The sequence below is a fragment of the Amphibalanus amphitrite genome, unplaced genomic scaffold, assembly GCF_019059575.1.
Source record: "Amphibalanus amphitrite isolate SeventyFive unplaced genomic scaffold, NRLGWU_Aamphi_draft 002397F_arrow, whole genome shotgun sequence".
In the NCBI taxonomy this organism is placed as follows: Eukaryota; Metazoa; Arthropoda; class Thecostraca; order Balanomorpha; family Balanidae; genus Amphibalanus; species Amphibalanus amphitrite.
In genome coordinates this window covers 36701-41743 of record NW_024883845.1, presented here as the reverse complement: position 1 = coordinate 41743, position 5043 = coordinate 36701, and positions in this window count along the sequence as shown.

Genomic DNA, 5043 nt, shown 5'->3' with positions numbered 1-5043 from the left:
AATTAGGTAGCTTGACTAAACTTCCAGCAGCTACTAACCGGCGCCCCGCTGGGGCTCCTGGATTTCCACGCCCTGCTGTAGGGGAACACCCCTTCTAACTTGGCTCCTGAGCCACGTAGCGACACGCCGTAGGCGACACTTGAAAAGCCCTAAAATAAGGAACAAACTGCTTCGTCGCATTTTTAAGTCCGGTGTAGGCCAAAGGGCAGGTCACCAAAGATCATCGAAGATAAAATGTCGCCAATATCTATAGGTCAAACTTCGACAATTTTCGACAAATCGGTCCATAGCTCAGGAATGGAGCTATATATAGAGCTATAGCGCCGCGGAGAGGCCAATCAAACGTTCTTTTAACGTTCTTCGTTTTCGTTAGCATGTCCTCAGATTTGACGTAGGTCCACGGTTTATCCTGCAGGGGCATAACGCCCAAAATGACGACTCTGCAAAAACAGTTTTTCCGCAATAACTTTTGACTCTAAACTTGCACGAGCTTTCCTTCACCAGAAACGTGTTTCTCTGGTCGAGACGCTTCGAATGAACATTAAGCTAACTGGACTGGTCTAGGTCATGACCTGGCCGGAAAGTTCGTGATACCGGCATATCAGCCGATTTGTATCGTCCTGTGGAACACATCTAATGTGTTTTTATCGCTCTATAGTAGCATGCCTTTACCGAAATTTATTACCGAAAATTTTGCATACCTTCCGCGACCTGATATGATCTCAGGGCATAACAAGGGGTCACGGGTGCCATATTCCGGTTCATTGTGTCATGTGTACCTACTTGCATAGGCGTAGGAACAGCATGTTATGAAGACAAAGAAGCAAATGACTCGAAAGATGGGTAGTAGGGAAAATATCCTGAACTCATACTGCAGTAGCGTTGATGCGAAAAGGGTTTTTTGCTTCGATTATTATGGGTGCAGAATGCACTGTCGGTACCTATTCGATAATTATTGTGGGTGCAGCTGCAGCTGCATCCACTGCACCCATGGTTCCTATACGCTTATGTGTACTTGAAGCCTGAGAGTGTTTAGAATGACGTTCGTTAAAAAAACGCCTTTCAGTTTTCAGTTTCTAGGCAATGGGGGGGGGGGGTCGCAAAATTGACGTGGCCTTGGGTTACCGATATCGAAATTATGTGATATACATTTTGTGCATACTGCTACTCTCTTGAATTGCTGAAAGTTCCAAACACTGGCGGATCCAGGGGGGCCACGGGGGCCATGCCCCCCCCAAAGGCCTAAAGTGGCCTGTTTGGCCCCCCCCCCAAAACGCCAGAAAAATTGCTAAGAAAATATACCTTGATGGAGGTTTTTAGCCACTTGGTGAAGTAAAGTTTTCCACAGCATAATATGGAAGCAATATAGTAGCAGTGAGGGTCAGTCAAAAGTTGCGCGAGCGGAGTCGACCTTAAAAAAAAGGCTGTTGTTGGCACGTGTTTATGGCGCGGCAGCTGGTAGTTGGCGGTGTTTCGCGTGGTGTGGCATCACTGGCGGATCTGGGGGGGAGGGGGGGGGGGCACGGGAGCCTGAGGTGCCCCTGACAGGCCCGTGGTGCCCTTGCTAGGCCTGTGGTGCCCCTGGACCCTGGCAGGCCTGTGGTACAGTCCACAGCAGAAGTAATGTGGGGTTTCAGTCATGGGCATGTTCTGCTTCTGAAGCTTAGGAACGATTAGCCAGACTGCAATGAAACTTTGAATGTAGCTTATATGTATCGTCACCCTTGCAGCTGCAACTTTAGCTATTGACGTCTTCTTTTCAATCACTTCGCATTAAACAATCGCCAGTCAAAGCCAACCGTTGAGTTTGGTAAAACCCTACATTACTTTAGCGGTGGGCTGTACCTCTGGCGGGCCTAGGGTGCCCCTGCTAGGCTGCTGATGCCCCTGGGACCTGACAGGACTGTGGTGCCCCTGACAAGCCTAAAGTGCCCCCAACAGGCCCGTGATGCCCCCGACAGGCCCAAGGTGCCCCTGCGTGATGCCGTGATGCCTGCGAGGCCGGTGGTGCCCCCTGCGAGGCCGGTGGGGCCCCTGACAGGCCCATGGTGCCCCTGCTAGACCGGTGGTGCCCCTGGCAGGCCTGTGGTGCCCCTGCTAGGCCGATGGTGCCCCTGGGCCCTGACAGGACTGTGGTGCCCCTGACAGGCCCAAGGTGCCCCTGCAAGGCCGGTGGTGCCCCTATAAGGCCTGTGGTGCCCCTGCTAGACCGGTGGTGCCCCTGGCAGGCCTGTGGTGTCCCTGCTAGGCCGATGGTGCCCCTGGGCCCTGACAGGACTGTGGTGCCCCTGACAGGCCCAAGGTGCCCCTGCAAGGCCGGTGGTGCCCCTGTAAGGCCTGTGGTACCCCTGCTAGGCCTCTGGTGTCCCTGACAGGCCCATGGTGCCCCTGCGAGGCCGGCGGCGCCCCTGGCAGGTCTCTGGTGTCCCTGACAGACCTGGGGTGCCCCTGACAAGCCTGTGGGGCCCCTCACAGGCCCGTGGTGCCCTTGCTAGGCCTGTGGTGCCCCTGGCGGGCTGGTGGTGCCCCTACTAGGCCGGTGGTGCCCCTGACAGGCCTGTGGTGCCCCCGGGCACCAAGGGGGTCATGAGTCATGACCCATGTGGCCCCCCTTGGATCTGCCACTGATGCATAATATATTGATTTGTAAAGGCGTTATGGCTTATGCAATATGCAATTGCAGGCACTTGGTATCCCTCATTGGGGCTCTGGCGGGCTCCTGAGGGCCCACGTCTATCTCCGGGAGCCCATATAGACAGGCTCCTTTGGGTCCTTTCAGTACACTATAGCATAAGAGGTCTCCATGCGAGTCCTATACATACATCTAAGGGCGTACCCTGATGTCTGAGGTACCCAACTGCAGCTCCAATGGTCTCTTCTTACACTGGCGGATCCAGGGAGGGGGCATTTAGGGCCATGCCCCCTTCCCAGAGGCCTAAAGTGGCCCGTTTTCCCCCTCCCCCAAACGATAATGAAACATAGTTCAATCAGGGCGTGGCCCAGGAGCCGAGTTAGACAGGGCTGTTTTACTACCTCCCGGCCCGCAAAGGGACCCAACTCAAGCACTGACTCGAAGCGGGTTAAAGAGACCCTCCCACCTTCAAAAAAGTTAATGAATTGGCAAGAAAGTGATGTCGCTAGGCTCAGAAAGGGCGAAAACGAATATCTACCAAATTTTATCGAAAAATATTCACCGGTTTTCAAGAGATTAGACTTTTATTTTTGTTTACTTTTTGGGATATCCGCTGCTGTTCCTAGCGACTTTATTTGAAAGTGCGGCATTTGTTGCGCGCAAAGCAGCCTATACCACCGCATGCTACCAAACGTTTTAGTAAAATATTAAAAAAATCATTCGATCTCCGCTGACGTCACACATTCAGAGGGGTATCCAAAAGCATTAGCCCCTCTGAATCAAAATGCTGCAATTTTGAAATTCAATATTTCCGATTTAAGGCATTTCTCGATGTTGTGAGTGCGTGCCGAAACCGGTAATTGTTAGCCAGGGACCCCATTTTGGCTATCTCAGCTCAGGTGGGAGGGTCCCTTTAACTGGTCGATAAAAACAATGGTAAGTGTTAACAAAGTAATATAAAGACATGGGTCGGGTGGGCTACCATTTATATATTTTTCTTTTTAGTTAAAAAAAAATTCATAGTGTCAGGGCTGTGACGAAAAATAAGTGGCCTAAATCCGATGAGAAAACAGGATTTGGGGGTACCCTAGGTTTGGCTCCTGCATGAGTTGGCCCCCCCCCCCCCAAAACGCAAGCCTGGATCCGCCAGTGGTTCCAAAGCCATCCGTTACCTGGTGTAGCAATGATAAGCATTGGAACATTTTCTGAGTTGGTCACTCTGACCACCTCACCAGGTTACCTGACCTGGTGACCTGACCTTGAGAGACCTTGGTCCTGAAATTTTCATAACATGTGTAAAAAATGTGCTTGATAAGGTGTGCCAAAAACAGTGGCGCGAAACGTCACCCTTTTTTGAGATATTAGCGAAAAACTGCAGGTGGTGTTCAAACACCGCTCCCCTAGCAGGGCGCGGCTATAAGCATGATGAACAGGTTTTACAAAAGATGAAATAAATACGTGCATATATCTCACATAATTAACCGCTATTCAATCCTTTCACGTGGATAATATGTGCATACCTACACTGAAATACTATTGAGCGATTACATTCCTTCCTTTCCATTAGGAGTACCGAAATGTGAATCGTCGGAAACATGCATCAGTATTACCACATCGTCACGTGCTGAAGCCGAAAAACTGAAGATTACTTGGAAAAGCTGATTGTCGATCCAAACTTTTGGATTGGACGAGTCGCTTCGTTTTTTTCGCTTTTTTCGATTTTTAGAGTCGCTTTTTTCGCTTTTTAGAGTCGTTTTTTTTCGATTTTTTCGCGTCGCTTTTTCGAGTTGCTGATTTCGTTTTTTCGGTTTCGCTGCCGTGGAGCTACACCAATGTTATCAAGTGAAGCTGATCGTCTACTGAAGCCGAAAAAAGCGAAAAAACGAAACGAAAAACCGAAAAAGTGTGCCGTGGAGCCTGTACTTTAGACAGGCCTCTAAGGGAGATTCGGAGCAAACGAGTGCCAGCTAGTCGACGGCTAGGTAACAGACAGGCGCAGTACGATGGCTTTTTATGCTTACCATACGTAGACGAGGAACTACAGTGCAAAATTAAAAGTAAAGTGAGAAACTCTGGACTTAACGTAAAAATAGCGTGAAAAAAAAAAACAGAACAAACTCAGAGACAAACTAGTACGCTCAGCGTTTGTTAAGCCGACATGTCCGGGTGGCCAAAGGTGCCATACGTGCAGATCTGGCTTTACGGGCGGCTGCACACAGAAAAATGTTGTGTATGAACTGTCATGTGACATCTGTCAAGAAAATGGTCACGACAGCAAGTCAGTGTTGCCAGGTCGAGTGATGTTAATACCTCCAGAAAATGTTGTAAAAACCTCTAGAAACCTCTGTTCCATTGCCGCTGATTATGAAGTATATACCTCCATACCTACCTCCGTATCATAAACCGTGGCG